General features: G+C 40.0%; 1 long non-coding RNA gene across 1 annotated transcript; it reads right to left on the reverse strand.

Annotated features, from left to right (window-relative positions):
- Nucleotides 1-2,636: 2,636 nt before the first annotated feature.
- LOC134163167 (uncharacterized) lies at nucleotides 2,637-18,944 on the reverse strand. Its single transcript, XR_009964601.1, has 4 exons — nucleotides 18,836-18,944; nucleotides 11,534-11,799; nucleotides 6,537-9,078; nucleotides 2,637-3,506 (listed from the first exon to the last, which is right to left on the reverse strand). It is a non-coding gene; the product is annotated as an uncharacterized LOC134163167 (long non-coding RNA).
- Between the last annotated feature and the right edge of the window lie 1,320 nt (nucleotides 18,945-20,264).

Genomic DNA, 20,264 nt, shown 5'->3' on the forward strand with positions numbered 1-20,264 from the left:
TCACCCATTCAAGATAAGGGGCAATAAATTAACAAGGTTCCAGACATACAGAATGATTTATCACATCATTTCCAACATCTGTTTTGTAGAGCACTGGTGGTTGTGCTCCATAAAAGCATAGATCACCATCAGTTACTTGCTGGTGGCCTTCACCAAACTCACACTGAATTACTGTGGGTGTAATTCAGGATGGATCTGAGCCCTAGAGTACATAGGAGTGGACATAAGTAGTTGTGGTGGACTGACCAAACTCCTGTAGTGGAGGCTATCAACCATTACTGCAGTCAAGTGCTTGAACTGAGTAGGGGAAGAGTAGTCACTACAAACAGATCTGAGATCTTCAGCCAACTTAGACAAAACACAGAGCAAGAAGTATTGGGATATTAGAGAGCAACCATAACCAGGGAAGGCTCTCAGCACAGGAAGGGTTTAGTATTTTGGCAACCTTTCCTTGTGGAAGGAACCTCCCCACCCCACGGATCGGGTCCCCAGGCAGGGCAGAGGCACATGAGCAAGTGGCTAGGGCTGTGCTCCTTCACCCAATGGTCCCTCACTGCTCTCCCACTTCCTGAGAGACTCCTCTTGCCATGAGGGCTTCTTGTTGGACTTCATCCCAAATCCACAGTTTACGGAAAGATTCCTGCTAAGGACAACTGCTTTGGTTTGAGTGACTGCATGGAGGTACTCTTGAATTTCATGAGTTCAGAGTGGGGTCCTGAACCTCCATCAGGTGTCAAGAGAGGTGAGAGGGATGGCAAGAGGCTTGGCAATACCTGTGAAGGGCCGGAGTTGCTTGAACTGATTTTCTACATTCCCCCTTCCACATTTTAGGGATTTTTATGGAAAACACATTTGTAATGTATTCGATTGCATGTATGCAGTGGAGAATTAGATTGGCATAAAGGTAAACAACTGGCAAATTATTCATAACTCAAAATCTGCCCGATGTCTTTTTGTTCCAAAACTTTAGAAATCAGAGACTGTGCACCAGATGTTATAAAAGAAATTACTAATTTAACTGCTAAACTGCTAAAAGGCTCACTCTGGTAATATTTTCCTGCAGAAAATGTCTGTGTCTTGTTAAATGTTTATTGAATACTGTAATTATATTACATTTGCTGTTAAACGATATTGACATTTTTGAATAAAAGGGGGGTTTTTGTTGTTTTTTTGTTGTTTTTTTTTTTTAATCCAGGCAGGATCTATAATGTGAACATCTGGTTGCAACCTAATGTGTGGCATTGAAACAAAAAAAAACTCCCCACCCTCAAAGAAAAAAGCCTTCTGCCAATGTTTTTCTCTGTGTATTATTTTTTCAAAGTAGCTCCGGCTTTTGTAGCACCAGCTATGATTAAGTACCAGGACTTTTTCACTATCAGCAAATACTTAAAGGCAAGTAACCAGCAAAGCTTCAACAAGTTGATGGCTAGTGAAATAAGGATCTATTTAGCGATGAAACAGCTGTTTTCTTGAGCAATAACCCAGCTGTTTGGCTTCAAGAATACCTGTTAGAGTTATTAATCATATTAAAAAACCCCTTACCCTGGAAGGTATGAAACAGACACTTTAAGATGGGGGGATTTTTAATAAAAAGGTGGCTTTGTCACTTTAAGAAGTGTAAGGGAAAAAAAGGGGTTGGGGAAGAGTTGGGATTCTTTTAGATGTATATAGATATTTAAATAGATGCACTTAATATGCTGCCAGCTACCAATCAAGTTTCTTTTTCTTATTTAGCAGACTATGCTCTTGTAAAACACTTGCAAAATGTTTTGTATCACAGTGTTTTCCGTGTCCATTCGCTCCCTAAATCTTTCTGCTGAATTACAGAGAAGGGTTTAGATGTGATGTTGGTTAACTGCACCACTCAGCGTACATTTATTTTTTCCCATTTCCTATTGGGTAATGGAAGACAGAAATTTGGCTCACTTTGGCCTTGGGACCTATCCATAACTTAAAGAATGTGATTTCTACTGGAGGCTAGAGTAAGGAATACGTATAAAATTCTACCATCTAGCTGGAATGTTAAAGACAGACTTTCTTTCATAGGGTTTGCCTGTCACGCAGTAGATTTAATCAAGAGAACCAGTCAATTACAGTATGCTTGTGCTGAACAGATGTGAGACACAACTCCAGTATTTAAATTGCAACTTGTGATTTTCATAAAGGTGTTGCTGGCTGGGAACATCTTCAAAAGCAAAAGTTTTCTTGTACATAGACAAGACCCAATCCCGGCTGCCATATATGCATTAAAAGTAATTCTAGTGGCTCCATTGTTATTCCAGGTGGTCCTACGCTGCACAGCTGGAAGCACCACAAGACAGACCTATATATGTACAAAGCACATGCTCTTTGGACAATGCATTAATTCACTAAAAAGTGGACAGATAAATTTCTTTTGGCTAGGTTTATGGGGATTTTCTGACCTAGAGTATTTGAATTTTCTTTTGCTTAATGTCTCTTCAAAGAATAAGTAAATAGGATAAAACTCTGATATTTTAAACATGTCAGACCTGAGCTCCTTTTTTCAGTTGTAACTGAACATAGCAGTGGTTTTTAAGCAGAACGCAATATTTTGACCTGTCAAAATGAAACATTTCATTTAATGGAAGCTGAACCAGAGATTAAAGACAATCTAGTTAAGTTAGTATTTTTTATTTACATCATCAATTTTTATAAAACCATCCACAGGAACAGAAATTTATCTGTCAACAATGAAAATAGCTCATACTTCCATCAAAGAATTAATTCATGCATTGAAAGCTACATGGAGTATCATAGCTAAAATCTGCTCGCATTTATCGTGGTTTACATTTTTTTGCATTAAATAATCTGCCTGTTGTACTGCAGAATGACTCAAGGGTCTGGCACCATTCCCTCCCAGCCCCACGTGATATGGGATGAACATGCACATTTTTGCCCTGGAGCTGGACATATATCTCTTGCCTCACTGGATACAAGCTTAACTTTCTCCTTGCAGTACTGAGACGTCTCCACAATCGAGAAGGTTTTGGGAAGGAGGCAATTTGTGAGCCCTTTTTTTGGCCACTACCACCATTAACCTGTTAATGACTTCGTACATCCAGCAGTTACATCACTTCAGCAGCTAAGCATATGATAAAAATGTGCTTGGACTCAGTAAATATTATGCCAAGGTATCATGTCCACACACACACAAATAGCTCACAGTAAGACAAATCAGCACTAAGATAATTTTATAGATCAATGGAATCATTCTTAACTTGCAGAAGGTATTTGTGTTTTCAAATTCTCCCTTTTCCCAGAACAACAACATGACCTAGCTTCCACTTGTTTTTTCACTACAAAGGTTTTTTTCATCTCAAAGAGAAGACAAAGCTTGCATTGCAGGCACTTGCAAAGGCCCACACTGATTTCAGGCATGTGGGTGACTGAAGTTTAAACCTGGTCTTTAGGCTCAGGATGCCAAAGAGTCATAGTTTATCCTGTAGTGATTTATACACACTGGCATTATAGTACCTCACATAAAGCTAACATAAATGAGTCAAGGAAAAGGGTGTTATAGAAAAGTGAGGACCAAAACTAGTCTCCATCACACACTGTGTATACGGGTTCATCTTAGGCTGCACATGCTGCAGAGAAGGGAGGAGGCAGAAGATACCCTTTTGCAGCAGGTACCTGCCCTGGCAGGCTCAGTGTGAGTCTCCTGATGGCTTCTAAAAAGCACATCAACTACAGGAATAGCAGAACTGGTCTCAAGGTACCACCAATAGCATCAGGTCTGACATGTTGATTGCTTGTCCACTTTTTTCTCGTTAGAGGAAAATTAAATACTGGATATAATTTAACACTGGTCACTGTGTTTCTGTGGCTGTAAACAGGATATGGGAACATAAGTGGCTTGGAAAGATGCCATCCCTTTCTCTGCAGATAGAAGTCCATCAGCAATATCAATATTTTTTTCCTGGGTTGATAGTGGAATTTAAAATGTGATTTGTAAATGTGGTTGAAATTTGTTACACTGAGGGCTTACCAGGGAGGTTTTGGCAGGAGCCTATAATTGAATCATGTTAATGTTAAATAACTTCTGAGATACTGGAAAGCTTCATGGCTTATTCAGTAAGGTATTGAGTCCTAGAGACTCTCATCTGATGCCTCCAGCAGGGCAAGAGAAAGGTGTGAAGTGGCAGGTCTGAAGTACAAGAGCAGGATGCTCAGCAGTAGTATGTGAAGCAGACCACATCACATTGCTACCTCAGGTTTCTATCCTCTGAATACCACCATTGTCTGAAATATTGAATTGGATTGAAAATAGCCTGGGAGTTACTAGGATAGAGGGAAGAAGGAGGTCTGACCAGACAGATAGCTCATTTCAGAAGATACATTTCTTTAGGATCACAAAAATGTTGCTCTAATTTTAATGGCATATGACAAATATATATGTAAATATAGCTTATACAATTTCATAAATTCTTGATGGATTTTTAAATGTATAGCGAAAGATCCTATGGAAATTGTATTTATATAAATTGTATTCTAATTGTATTATATTATGAGAAGTATTATTAAAAATGAATAATTATTGTATATGTTTGTATAACATAAGTTAAAATTATATTCATAATATATGGATGCACCCTATAGATGTGTGTGTATATTTTACAGAAAGAGAAAGAAAAAACTTGCTAATATTTTCTACCTAAAAATGTTTAAAAAAAAACCAACACAAAACCCCAAATTTAATTCCAAGTGTAATACTGGAGAAAATTTGGTGCTTCTGAGCTCTCTTCACCCGTCTGGAGCAAGTGTAGACGTCCATTTCTTTGCGGAGATGATACGGTGTGTAAAAAAAGCTCTCAAGAACTTTTTAACCAGACAAGCTATTCGTGAGCAGCTATCCAACAAGCCAAAGAACTCAGACATTTGCCGGTATGTGAAAGAAATTTGCCAAATAGCAACTCGTTGCTGGCTGGTTGAGAGCACTGTTTCTATTGCCTAGCTGGATTAGTGTGCAAGAATTCCTTGTGAAATACGTAAGAACACATCTCTGTTAATTACATGAGAATGGAAAAGGAATAGTCTCCAAACAGTGTACACTTATTTTTAAAAGACTGTACCTTAGTAGCATTTATTAAATCTCTGCCTTCTCATCTAAATTCTAGCAACTTTTCATTAGTGTTCCTATTTATTTATTTACTTTTACATAAGCAAGGATACAAAGTTAGGCTTCGGGATCCAAAGCTTTGTTTTATATACAGTTACTAAATGCAACTGAATCCAAGGAAAAATATACTAGAAAGTAGAAGTCGCCAACTGGTAGGAGGTTTTTTTTTTGCTTGGATAGTTTTTATTCAAATATAGTTTTCTTCTCATGAAGAAATCAAACATGCTTGCTTGAGCAATGCCATCTGCAGGTTTTCTAAAGACAGTGATTTTGTTCCTTCAGATCTCCTTACTTCAAAGACTTAAGTCCATCCTACATACTACGTTTTTAGTTTGCTCTCATTGATTTAAACAGGACTACCTACCAGTCAAAGAGGAAAGCAGTGGGGTTGCTGTGAAAAGACCCTGTTCACCATCCTTTGCCAACAGATGAATTAGGCAGACACTGTGCCATACAAATGCATATTGAGCAGCAAGATGTCTGGCTGCCTCTTAATGTCCCATTGCTGGCATAAAAATCCTGTCAAAACCAGCCTTTTATGAATGATACTCAAGAAAGAGGAAAAAAAGCCCTGTCCCCTTCAGTCTCTGGGGACAGCAATCCCCAAACTTCTTCAGTACTAGGAATTGTAAACGGGGACTCCACTTGAAGGGTGCTGATGACAGATAGATTTTGTGCCCCTTCCTCCCAGGTAAGCCTGTACAAGGAAGTCAGTGAATGTAACCTTGCAGTTCATCTCTTTCCACAGTTTAGCTTCATGAATAAAGGATGTTTTATTCTTTTTACCCAAAGGATGATTTCATACTCTAAATTTTGTCTGTTTTTTTCAGCTATTTTAGTTAGTCTAATAAAAGACAATACCTCTCTCTATACACCTGGCCTTGGTTATAACCTCAGACCATCATAGTTACAGTACTACTTATAAAATATAATGCATCTAAAAAAATGACATGTCCATTTTTTCTTCTAATTTTCTTATCGAGTTGAAGTGAAATGTTGACAGTTTTATAATCCATGAGTACCATGAGCAAAAGCAGGAGGTTGAAATGCTGGTGGTCTGATCTCTAATTGGTTTAAAAGGCAATAGACTGTTTCTTTTAAGACACCGCAGTCACTTTCTTTTCCTAACTCATAGCACTAATCTCTTATAGCGCTGATAGTCTGTCTCCTTGCAGAGGTCCTTATAAGGTTTTGTAGCTCAAAACCAGGTTTCTCTTCATATCTATTTGTTCTGGAAGAATCTTTTTCATTCTGTCATGTGAAGCCAAAGATAAAGTCAATTAATCTTCTTAGCACTCTCAGCCACTACATCTGTGAGCTGGGAGAACCAAGGATTAACTTTATTATACATTATTAACTGCATTAACATTGTAGTGTTAGAAGAAGCAAAGGATACACAATCCTTGTGGGTAACGGAAGGACTACTGGAAGGCCAGAGAAGGCCAAGCTGTTTATCCATTTTCAGTTGTTTTGTAGGTCCTGAGACAGGCAAGTTTGTATCTGAAATGAAATGCAGTACGCAGAATAAATATAAACCAAATATGAGATCAGAAAATGTGGGTGGGAACAACTCTTTCTGCTACCAAAGCTAGTACTGGGAGAACATTATGCTAAAAGTCCACATATAAGATGTTTAGAATAAGGGCTGCTTTATCCAGCATTTGCCTTGAAGGCAAAGTGGTTCTGGTCCATGGTGGAAGTAATAGGAACTTCATGGGGGTTTAGAATGTTTCTTTGAGGAACAGGTCTTCATGAGAGCCGGAAGAATAGAGATGTTTGAAGGCACTGAAATAAGGTCAGTAGAGGAACTAATCTCTGAAACCGTCTCTGTTTTGTGTGCAGCTAGTGTAAATCGAGACTACAAGGATAAATGAGGTATCTCTGGGTCAGGGTAGGTTTATGCTGTAGTTGAAGCAGTGACAGATAACCTACAGGTAGAATTAAAAAAAAAAAATAAAATCTGCAGATCTTGTTTGTCTTGTTTTGGGAACTTCATGAATGAACACAAAATCTCACCTAATGCTAGCCCTGCCTCCAGAGGTTGCTTCCCAACTAAATCATTCTCTGATGCTAAATATCCTTCTTGCAAACTTGCAGTGTCTTTTGCAATACTGGTGAGTTTTAAAAATTTCCAAGTTACAAACATTCTACATCATGGGGAATTGTTTTTGTTCAACAGCTTATAGAATGTAACCTAGGAAGTAGCTTCATCAAATCCTATTTTGATATTTTATTCTGCATGGTCCCTTATTGCAGAGTGGGATTTTCAAGTTTTGCAACCAAACTGATCTGTTCCTGCAGTCTCTCACCTTCTCTTTTCTCTTGTTCCTTTTACTCCATATTGTATACACATACACAGAATGAGTACCACTTACAATTCTTCATTACTAAGGTTATCTACACATAGAAAGCTATCCACCAGTTATGCTTTCTTTATAGAAACACAATTATAGTCTTTAGAAAGGTAATGCTAAGCCTCATTTCTTTCTTTCAGGATTTGGAAGGACATATAAATCATCACAATGGGAGTAGTAAAGACCATATTAAGCTAGTATCAACCCGATGTAAGTATTTCTTTGACAGAGCCATCAGCCCTCAAACCATTACGCTCACTGCTTATGGTCTAGTATTGCCAAGGTATTTAGGCTAAAATATATGGAAAGTTATAGAAATGTCTTTCTCCTGATACTGTGATATCTTCAGGCTTTTATGTGGGAGGGTGGTCTCATGGTTACAGCATGGGGCAAGAAGACAGAGAGCTTGCTTTATTCCTCAGCCCTCACCCAGATTTTCTGCAGGACTTCAAATAAGTCGTTGGAGGTGGCTGGAGCTGGATCGACAGTAGAGAGTGTTGGCCAGAGTTCAGTATGCACAAACTCTGCAAGGGTAAGAAATGAGGGAGCCAAAATTTTCTCTGCCTTGGGCATCTACTCTCCTTTCCTCAAAGTAATGGCATGCACTTTACTCTTTCTAAAGATAACATTTAACTAACTCATAATATATCACTATAGTAAAGGAATGTTTTCTAGATTACACTTTCTATGTGTAATCTAGATGTGACTTTCTACTTCTGTATATAACTGCATGTGCCTTTTCCTTGTCTCCCCACATTCCCACTTCTCATTCTTCTTTTCAAGTTTTCCAGGAAGCTCTCAAGAATCTTTAGACCCACCACTCTAAAATGCATTGCACTGTCTGGCATCAGAAATATAAATGCCAGATCCCATCAAATTAACTTTTCACCACTGATGGAATTATCTGCATTGTTATCAGAGATTTACATACTTATTGCTGTGGCTCTCATAAATATATACATGGTGGGGTTTTTTTCCTCAGTGCTTTTATAAACCTCCAAATGAGTTGAGTCCTTTGCTGAGAGATTTAATTGTTGGTGTATGTTTTCCATGGGAACGATGAAAGCCAGTTAGAATTAGTGTTGAGTGAACTAGAGCAATCCAGGATTATGATGAATGGGAGTAGTGAATGATCAGTAATGGATGTAAGCAAAACATCACTGTGTTTGAAGCACCAATAATTAGAGGGACATGATACTTTAACTGAACATTGCCATGTCAAACATGGGACAAAAAAGCTTTTAAGTCTGAAGTCTTTAAGTACTGAAAGCTTTTGAGTAAGAAATCAGTTAATCACGAAATGGTGTGTGGTTCTTACTCAGCAAGGTAACTCACCCATTGCATAGCTTTAGCAGAACAGGTCTCATTTGCACCCGGGCTGAATTTGGCAAAAAAGAACTACAACACTGGGAAATGCTCCTTCAGAGCTTGAAATGACCCTGGTCACACAAAGTCCTGCCATCCCATTGCAAAGTTTTGGTCTCAGCAGTAATCAAGTGACCCTTTTCTCCTACAGCTTCTCATCTCTCTTAGGCGCCTCTCAGAAATTCCTCAGAAAACATCACCCTGTGCTCAGGTTGATGCCTGGAAGTAACTTATTTCTCCCCATGAATCTGAATCAATAGCTCAGGGTTTTATTATTTCTTTGCCCAGAAAGATACGGCTCACAGACTATGGGGTGGTTATGTCAGATATGTCAGGCGGCAGCTGGAAAACTTACCTCTAAGGGTAGTACTTACAGAGCTGATGATCGTACTTCAAAGGATGTGACCCATATACAGGAAATCATGGAGATAAAGAAAACCTGTTTTTCTATTAAAACTCATTTCTAGTGAAATCTAAGAGTTTCTGAGGCCTAACTCAAACCTGATTGTGGGTGAGAGTAAGTTATAATAGAACATCACTTCTGGAGGAGAAACCAAGCAGGTCAAAGTAATTTGTTTTAATTAGAGGAGACAGAAAGTGGACAGAATATTGATTTTTGAAAGCAGGACATCAGGAGCGCAGATCTTTACCTCCATTACAAAGCAGTATGTATAATCAGAGTACTGATGGCATACAGTGAACCTTAGGTTCACCTCAGTCCTCATTTCCTGAGGTTCTTTTGACACCACTGAAGTGCATTAAAGACAATCTTCTGTGGTTTTTCAAGAGAGAAGGGATATTACAAAATGCAGCAAGAGTGGAGAAAAATAAATGATCATCAGTAATGTCCTTTTAACACTGTGTGCGTAGAGGGGGAGTGTGAGTGTGTGCACACATGTAAGTAATCTGGATTTAAACTGATTTTTAGATTAAATGCTGTCAGATGCATAAAATGAACAGAAAAAAATGCTTCTGTTCTGTGCTGCGTACGTTTGGATGAGCTTGTCTGGTGACAACAATAAGTAAAGGAAAATATTAGAAGAGGAATTCATATTTGTGCTGCTCCTTTAGGAGAAATATCTAGTAACTGGTTGTGGTTTTTCATATAGGCTTTGTTACATGTCTTTGCCTCTCTAAAGGAAAATAGATCAGGGCCAGCACACTGTATATATTAGCAGGTTAAAGTACTGGGCTATACTTGCATGCTTTATTGTAAATGTTTTTGGTACTTCTTCTAAGTCTGTGTTTACCTTGGGTATTTTCTTAGTTCACACATGTGAAATAACAGCTGGGACTTGCCAAAATATAGCAGTCAAGTGCTGTACATGTAGTAGCTTTAAAACTAACACAGGTGTCCTAGATCCCTTACCAGAATAAACAGAAGCACACGATCAAGAGTGTGTCTAACTCCCCTCTTCTGGAAATGACGTGTCTTGAAATGCTTGATCTGACAGTTGCTTTGGTCTCTCAAGAAAGATGCATCACATTGGTAAAATGCGGTTGATTTTTACAAACAAGTACACCATTTTTTTATTTAAATTAAATGATAAATGTAGTATCATAACATGAATCTACTAATTTCCACCATGTTCCTTTTTCAGAGAAAAAGCAAGTACATTTATAATAAGCTCAGTTCACTCCTGGGTCACACCAGGAGCGGAAGGACAAGACCTCCATCACTGGAAAGACCACCCAGAGAGGAGGAAGCTATGCTTATTCAGGAGGGAGGTAAGGCAAGAAGGTCCCAATCATTTTCCTCCAGAGCCCAAGCCATGACTACCAGCAGCCTCTCCATCAGAAGCCCAGGGGCCCTAGCCATGCAGAAGGGGCCTGTTTCTTTTCAGTGTAAGTAGACCTCATTTCCCCTGTGTCGGCAAGGCTGTCTATGAACAAGAAGCCACTCAGGGCTTTTATGGTGGCTTTTTTCACTTGCTGAGTTTTTGTTTCTATGATTTTACTGCTGTTTCTGTATCTGAAAGCGAAATAAAATAGGACATAGTACAGCAGTGGCAGCTACTATACACGGAGGAGGAGTTTGACAAGCATTGTTGTAGCCCACTGGGATTGAGTAAACATTCAAGAATCCCACTGATAATGCACAGGAGGAATGGGAATTCAGGACAAAATTCAGAAAATGTTGTTCTTAGAGCAGTTTTGGCTCCACAAAGATGACATACATAAAACTGACATGCCTGTGGGGACACCTGTGCCATCTTGTTACCTCTGTAACTGAGTGGAAGTAGATAAACAAGCCCAGGCACATACAAGAAAGAAGAGCAGCTGGTTGCTTCTACCGAAGTGGTATTGCTTTACAAGGATAGCATTCAGGGTAGCATCCAAAGTATTATAAGTGAAGACACTCACTTGACACGTTCACTCAACAGGAAGTTGCATTTCACATATTAATATCATTGAGCTTCACTTTCTCATGAAAGTGTAAGATTCATATTGTCTGCAAGGATAGGAATTAAGCTGTCAGAAAATAACTGTCAATTCCCTGGAATCAATGTACTCAGTTTAAGAATTTGTGACACTGGACAGAAGTTGCCAGTACTAAAGTAAACTTCAGGTGTTGCCCATAGCTGCACCAGTTCCCTATGCTGGGAAGGCTGTCTGCTTTTTTCAGCTGTGTCAGTTGATTTGATGAAAGATACTGCTTCTTCTCAGAGCTTACCTTGCTGTTTCTGTAGATATCGCAGCTCAGTAAATCTCATTGAGTGTTTCGTCCTGACCCTTCCACAAAGGTTAAAGTGTCTTGGATTGAGATCTAGATTCCTGAATACTTTTCTTGTAGAAAATGTAGTACATTCACTTTTCCACATTGTGCCTGGCCAGGACAGGATTAGCATGGCATTAATCAATCGCAGGAGGATCAAGGAAGTGGATTAGAGTTGGTTTACAACCAAGAAAGTTGGTGATCCTGAAGGTAAACTCCCCCACCTGGGGGCATGAGATGAAGAAAGCAAGATTTAATGAACTGCTTTGAGAAAAGGGTAAAGCCAGTCTATGTCCTGGTTCCCCAGTATATTCCAGTTATCCCTTGGGATAACTATATTTTAATACAATGCCAGCTTTCTTTTTAATATGATCCTTGAAATTTCTTTAAGGCCACCTAAAACGTCACAGCTTTTTCCTTCATCAATCAAAACATATTTTTTTTAACTGCAGGATGTTTGTTCAGTAGAGCTCGCTGTTTTTCTTTCATTGATTTTCTTTTTAACACACGGTTGTTGAAAACTGAATTTTGAGTTTAGTCAGCTTTGTTCAAGATGCATTGCTGTTCCAAGTAGAATTTGTGGTATGTTTTCTGCAGTCCAGTGTAAGGGACTTATAGCATGATGGATGATGTTTGGAATTAAAAGCTGAATGAATGCAGGCATTACCAAAGCTGCTCTCTTGATCTGAAAAGAGAAATCTCTTTCTTTGTTACTTCTTGATAAGGAATTTACAGCACAATGTTGGAAAAAAAATTCCCTCTGGAAAAAAAAAAAATAAGAAAAGAAAAAAAAAGATACTTTAGATTTAGCAGTAATAGCAGTAATGTGCAGTTTGTGGGTTTTGTCTTTTGTATAAAAACCTTGTAAACGTAAAAGTGTTTTGAAAGTGTTGGGGGGGGACTGTTCCTATTTTGACTTTATGGTCACTTATTAATCTTTCTATCTAAAACTGGCATTTCTTCCCATGGAAAATATTGCTCTTACCTATATTAGTTTTGCCCACCGAATGTTAGTAGCAAGCACTGGTTATTGCTACTTTTTTATTCCTGCCTCAGAAAGCCATACATCCCTCTAATGCCTGACACATTAATTTGCTGTCTTAGCAAATTGCATATACTGGCTCAAAGGCACAGTGCTAAGTTTTCAGCAAGTCAAGAATGTGCTATTAAAATCAGGTAATCATCTTGTGAAACTCAGCAATTTGGGGATTTTCTCATACACTCATATGGGGAAAAAAAATGTCCAGCTTCTCCTACATCAGGGTCCAGGGAAGTATGCTCTGTAGACAAAAGGACTCTGTGTTGTGGCAAAAAATTATTTTAGGTGACATGGCATACAAGACTTCGGTGGGAATACTGTGTCACTAATTCATCCTCTCTGTCTAATTTGGCTGCTGAGTTCTTTTTCCTCTGGGGATAATTCAGAGCAGGGACCGCAGCTGATTGCCGGGGTGTTCCCCTTAGGAGTGTTGGAGAAGCACATACTCTCCGTGACTATACAGTGTCATACATTTGAGAACCGTTGCCTGTATTTGTACTGTTGGAAAATAAGCCGTAACTGCCTTAAACACCATGCCAGTCTGGGTGGGCTTTGAGAAACAAGGAACTGTGGGGCACAGCCTGCTTCTCATATCTGCTGTGGAGAGTGAGTACAACAAATTGCAAAATCGATCTGCATTGCCTCCATACTGTTAGCAGCTGGCATGCTTTGCATTGCCTCCATACTGTTAGTAACTGGCATGCTTTGGAGAAGATATAATCGATGTTCTTTAACCACTGATTTTTGATCTGTATTGCTAGATCGCTAAGAAAGCAAGCACGGTGTCAGCAAGGCCAATGTCACAGTATCAGGTCTGTGCATTCAAAGACATGCCAGACTGGCCAGGACCGAAAACCCACCAACCAGAAGGGATACAACTCTCTGACTGCGGGATGGTGACACATGGGAATCTATAGACACCGTTTATATTCTCTGTGTTCCCTCTCAGTTCTGTGGGTGTATTTGGCCATGAAAAGCATTGTAATGTTTGAGAATAGAAGATATTAATGTAGCAGTATCTTTCAACACCTCATCAATTTGGATGCTTAGTGCAGTTCTCTGCCCAGTGGCTAAATTAGTATGGCATGAAACTAGCATGAAAACTGCAAATCCCTGCTGCAAACAATCAAGCAAATGATCTCTTCCACAAGCAAATTCTTGTTGTAACTTGTACAGGCTAAATTCTCAGCTAGTGTGGACCTGCATAGCCCCCTGTTCCAGATTTGGCTTTACACCAGCTGAGAATCTGGCCTCAATAGCTTTATGCTTCCTGCCCTAATAGTACCGTGTGGTAAAGAAGTGGTAATAGCATAGGCAAAACATCAGGCCATAACGTCTCAGAGGTCTTAGAGTGGAAAACAGCTTTCCAAGAAGTTCAAAGGCTGGAGAAATCAAAGCACGCTGATCCAGCACCATAATCTCGAAAACACAGTGACAAATAGGAGAGGTAACTAATAGCTTCATTCTGAACAGCTAAGCACAGGCAGATTTGGCCACTTTACCTGCAGAGTAAGTTGTCTGCCAACATGATTATCTTGCTGGTAACAGAAATTTCCCAGGGAACAAGCTGTGCCTGAACCACCACTCAAATCATGACAGGTTCCCCCACACACCTCTCCCCTCACATCCACACTCTTCTCCCACTGTCTTTACTGGTGCTAGTTGCCCCTGAGGGGCAGAATTACATGAACTCTCCATCTCATGTGAGGGAGTGTTGAGAGGAGCTAGGAGCTTCCCAGGGGATGGCACTACTGGCTTGCTAGAGCAGCTGTTGTCACTGTCACTGATTTCAGGAGGGTCCACTGCAGCTCTCCAAGAAACATTTCTAACCCTTATGGCTGCAGAGAAAAACCTTAAAACCTGAATTCCTGACAGCTCAAAAAGCAAAGGATAAATGAAAGGAGCCCCAGTAAAGATGCTTCGGCTTTACTTTCTTGCTTTCCTTCCAGCTGTGACTGAACCCAGGGCTGCTGCTCTCTGAACAAGAGGCAGCTGCTGGGGCCAGCAAGCTGAGCTGGGGTGAGCTGGGCCTCTCCTTCCTCTCCTCTTCCCTCTGTGTGTTCCATACCTGGAGGCTGAGAAGCCTTTGGGCAAGATCACAGCTGCAGCCTGTTGAAGCAGAGGGTGAGAGGAGGTTAGTGCAGAGCTGAGCACACTGGTGTGATGGGGACCGCACAAATGTGACTGTGGGCTCTTGGCCGGATGTCGTCAGACACGAGAATGTGCTGCTTCCCAGAGGTTCTTTATCCCCTGGATAAGTAAGCCCAATGCCCACTTTCGGAAAAGGCTTTCAGATGTACCCCAAAAAGGAAAAAGGAAGTTTTGAAAGGTGGGATCTGAGGAGAGGAAGTGACTCATGGGCTCAAAGAGAGATGGGCAGGGAGCGACAGCCGGCTGAGGCAGCACAAGCGATCCCCAACTGTGCCGAGTCGTGGGAATGGGGGTGAGGAAGGAGCCTAAGGCAGGGGAAGCAGAGCTTCAAGAACAGCGACAGTCCTACGCTTGCCTTCTGGGCTTAGGACTTTTAGTGCATTCCCCTATAGCAGGCTCCCAGGCATACAAGCATGCCTGGCTGTGCTACGCATGTGGTTTGGAGGTGACTCCAGCTTCCCTCCCAGCCAGCAGAGCCCAGTAGGCCCAATTGGGTGCTGGCTGCCACACCAGTGTAGTACCCCTGGCATGGCAGCCCTGCCTTCCCCAGATGTATGGGGCCACCATTGCTCCAGCCCATGGCTGCTGCCCTTCCCTTGCCTGCCACACTGCTCCAGCCTTCCTAGGATGGTCTGAGGGGGACAAAGAGTGACTGCAGTTTGGGTGAAGAACAAGAGATTTTTGCCTTCATTTTACATTTGCAAAAAGCTGTCTTTCATCACTTTAAAGCAGTAAGAGCAGACTTGGGTTGGGTTTCGTGGGGTTTCATGAACGATGTGACATCAGAATCATGTTTGGGACTTTCACACTGGCTCCTGGCAGAGCTTCTTTGTCAGCATGGACTTTTCTCGCCCAATGGGATGCCCATTTTTACCTGATTGAGGCATGAGCTCTTTTCCTACACACTCTTCTGCACCTTCTAATCAGTGTAATCTCTGCTAAAACAAGTTTTCTCTCCTAATGAGGAAGCTCTAAAGATCAGGACTTTGTGAAAACTAAATGAGGAATTTCCTGGCTTTCAAACAATTTCCCCCATAAATTATGATGTTCTAATAATATATTTTTTTTTAATTAATTGATGTCTGCTTGATCCCTCATGTGTAGAGTACTCAAATAATAATCTCACTGCAATTCTGTACTGTGGCTTCTAGAGAGGAAGTGAAGCCAGATAACAAGATGTTACCTTTTGTTCCTTTTATTTATTATGTAAGTATCTTTAATGGGTTGTCCTATGGACCAAGTAAGGTAGATCAGATGAAAGTGCTCATTTTGAATGTTGAATTAGATCCTTTTTTGTTGAGCTCAGTAGTGTTACAGGACTCTTTCACTACTGTAGTCGAGATGTGCACTGCAGGAATATTCCCAATCCAAGTTTTACTGGCTTTTGCTTTGTGCTATTGACTAGTCTATTTGTAATGTGTGTGTAAACAAAACTCCATATTAGTTAAGCACTTCAGGCATTGTTTAAAGCATCTTCTTCCCAGAGATTCACAGAGCTGGAACTGGGATGGAACTATTTCCTCCATTGCTGAGGTCATTGCAGTGGAATTAAAACAAATGGTAAGTTTGCTATAAAAGCTGAAAACAAGGCTCTACAATTACAACTGCAAAAGCTGTAGGTAATTATGTTTTGCGTGCACCTCCGGAACCAAAGTGTCACAAAGACACACAACTTCCTGCAGACAGCTTTATCCAGTTATTAGTAGAAGCTTGGTTTGAAAAATGTTGCAATTAAAACCTGTGATTATTCATCAAGAGAAAGATGTTTACAGGATCATAGAATCACAGAATGCTTTGGGTTGGAAGGGCCTTAAAAATCATATGATTCTACCCCCACCTGCCATGGGCAGGGATGCCTATCACTAGACCAAGTTGCCCAAAGATGTCTTCTGTGCCCAGGAAAAGTGTGTCATAGAGCCTTTCCTGAGAGTTAATAAAGGTTAATATTCAGTTCTTGGCTACAGCGAATGGAGCTCATCTAATCTTCATTAATTTTACTTGGTTGCTTAAAGAAACAGTGCTCTCATGTGTCAGGTCCTGCTTTCGGATCTTACCTTTTATCCAACTTCTGAATCTTAGGCTTTTCTGCACTTCAGGTTTTTACTTTTTCCCATATCTATAAAACTAAGACATGCATCCTGAAGATATATGGCAAGGGCTTGGAACTAGATAATCTTTAAGTCCTTTCCAACCCTAACTATTCTATGATTCTATGATATTGACCTGGCAAGGGCAAACAAATTATATGCCACATGCTGTATTGTCATGCCAAACTTCCCAGGCTTTTCTTAGGATCTACTTTTGGTTTAGTGAGATCCTATTGAACTCCTGGAAGAACCTTCATATCAGGTAATTATAGCAAGGAATCATGACTTGCTATTTTTAGCCTTCTCTGGTAAAAGTGCCTAATCACCTGGTCTAGTAAGTCCATTTGGGTCTTCTGCACAGTTCCTTACTTATTTTGTATTCTAATCAAGATAACAGATCAATCAGTGATGAGCTCATTGGTAGCCAAATCGACAGGAAGTCATACAGTATGTCAGTTCATATTTTGAAGTACTTCTTCATGATAATCACTGCAATCACTAACATTTAAGGTGTAGACACTGATACGACCACCTAGTGCTTCATGACACCATGCTCCTCACTCATCCAAAGAACTAGCTTTTCCCCAGGGGTTACCTTAGCCATCAGCACTTACAAGGGGGTAGACCCTGCAATCATATGAAGTAGCCCAAGACCAGTTTGTAAATAACACCACTCATGTTTTCACATACCTGATGGTTACACAGTTGCAGCAGCAGAGCTCAAACATATGTTCCTAAATGACTATGTATTGTGTGGTATTTGGCTGCCTACATTATTTTATCCTCACCTCTAACATGTGTCTTTTGGCATACTAGAACTGTTGTAAGTTGTGTTAATAATTATCAAGGCCAAATTTAAAAGGCTCTTCTAATATACTCCTATGTCTATCAAGTGTCACCGTCCAAAACTTTTACATCTATGTGGATCTTGGTGAATCAGCAGTTAGCGTATTTCTTTGAAACCCAAAGACAGCTTAATTCTTACTCCATTTTTTCACTGCCAACCCCAACATGCCTTTATTTATATTTATGAGAGGTTATTGGCTCCCCCTGGTGGTTTTTGAAAACCAGAAAACTAGCAGAGAACATAAATCAAACTAGTTCTGTGCATAAGAAGTTGCTGATCGTTTGCAGAAGGCTGCGTGTGTAATTCCTCCTCTGTCTGTCACCACACTTGTTTTTAAGCTCAGCTAGTTTTATTTATCGAGGCATTATACTGTGGTGATGTATCTTGAGAGACGAAAAATGCATATTGATATATTAGAGAGAAATGAGAGAGAGAACTCTGCTAAGAAGCTCTGCTTTCAGTTCTGGTTTCACCAGCAAAACCTACATTTCTCTGTTAGTTCTTCACTTCTTTCTTCTACTAGTTCTTCACCTCCTGCATTGGATTTGAAATGGCTCTGCAGCTATTTACTGTCAAAAAATGCTGTTAATTTATTTTTTCTTGGTAGCTACTGTGAAAACTAATGATAATAAATGGTAAGTCAGACCCCACTCATTTACTCAATGTAGCATTTATACTTGGAGACAAAAAATTGACATCCACAGTGAGTTTCTCTTTCTTCCCAGGCTCAAATACAAAGATATGCCGTTTACTGGTGAAAAGAGAACTTGTATAGGAATGTTCCACATTAATTCACAGCTAATTACAAACATACAGAACATGCAAGGTGAAAACTGCTTCTAATCATGTTCTGCTTCTGTGGAAGCTGCCACCTGCTTGCAGGAGATCTGGCCACAGGCTAGAATTTCAGTGCAAGTGTGCACGTGGGAGCTGAAGCCCGAACTCTGCAGCTGGGATGCTCAGATGCCAGTTGTGCATCTGCTGCGTGACTGCTGCGGGAGTGTTTGGGCATTCAGGTGACTACTGGAGCCCAGGAATATCTCTTGGACAGTCCCCTTACCCTTTACTACAGTTGCTCCCCAGGTTTTTTTCCCAGAGCAGTTGTGTGATGGTGTGGAGAGGAAAAAAGAAACTACCTTTAATCTGCAGAAGTCCAGAGGCATTGTGGTTAAACTTCCTATAAATTTTCCTCCCTTCCATAGCAAAAAATCTTTTTTTTCACTGTTTGACATAAACAGTAGTTGTAGGGAAATAAAGAAAGGAAGAAGAGTTAGAACTGAGAGTTTTACCTGTGCAGAGGTTTGTGGTTATGTTCAAAATGCCTCAGAATTACTGTAATTTTTTGATTAAGTTGATCCTTCTGTCTCATTTGATTAAAATTCAGGAAACAAATCAGTTGCATTAAAATAACATGACTTCCACCTTTTTTATTTTGATTGCATTAAGCAGATATTATTGGATAATTTGGTCACTGGGCATAGGAAATTGCCATTTAATTTAATATTAGAGTCAAATTGGGAGTTAGAAGAAGGCTCCAAATCAGCCTCTGTCATGTAATAAGGGATGAGCAAATTCCTGGCACCATGACAAAAGCGGCAATGCTCCCATTTTGCTCCATGGAACCATGTTGTTGACCTAAATGACTTAACTAAAAGTCTTATTATTCGACTCTACTCATATCATTATATTTCTAGAATCTGTAGGTAGTTCCCATCAGGTGGCCTCCTGGTTCTGAGGGTGTTACAGGTGTTATCTGCATATTACAATTAGGAAACATGTGACTCCTTTCTTTCTTTTTCTTTTTTTTTTTTTCTTTTTCTTTAAATTTTTTTTTAATAATAATAACTCCCCCCCCCCCCCCCCCCAAAAAAAAAAAATATATAAAAATTGTTCAATGTTCAGCCTCTGTCATGAGTTCCAGCAAAGGGCTCAGTCCTACAAGGTGCTGAACACTCTGGCTTCCATCCAGCAAGGCACTTAGGCATGTCCTTAATCTTAAACACAGGTCTAATCCCCAGGACCTCACCAAATAGAAGCTAAGAGCTCAGTACCCTCCAGATGCAACCCCCAAACCTCCTCTCCATTGGTCTTCCATAGTTTTGTTATAGTAATATGGTAAGAATTAAGCCAATGGCATTTAAAGTATTGTTTTAAAAATACTGCGCAAAGATAATACATGCTATATCATAGTGTAGATCAGTTTTCAAACCAGGAAAATGAAGTTTTCTGCAAGCTTCAGCTCCTTTGTTTTTTCATACAATAGGGAGCACTCTTGTAGCATCTTACGTGGTTTTGATTATAGTATTTGTGATTCTTTAAATATTTATTCTCATCAGTTAAGAAACTTGGTGAAGGGGAACTTTATAAACATTTATCATGGATCAAGTGTTCACGTGGAAAGGAAATGAGTCTCTCTCTTCCTATAGAGAAAAGTACCTTTTCATAAAAGCTGTGGCCTCAATTCAGCAGAACATCTTGATTCAGGACAATGATTGAGCATATACCCAGCCTTACATATGTGTCCAATTTATGTAAAAGTTGCTCAGACTCCCCAAAACACATAAA

Source organism: Pezoporus occidentalis, unplaced genomic scaffold, assembly GCF_034315485.1.
Source record: "Pezoporus occidentalis ecotype Australia unplaced genomic scaffold, CSIRO_AGI_Poc_V1 ctg2, whole genome shotgun sequence".
Taxonomy (NCBI): domain Eukaryota; kingdom Metazoa; phylum Chordata; class Aves; order Psittaciformes; family Psittacidae; genus Pezoporus; species Pezoporus occidentalis.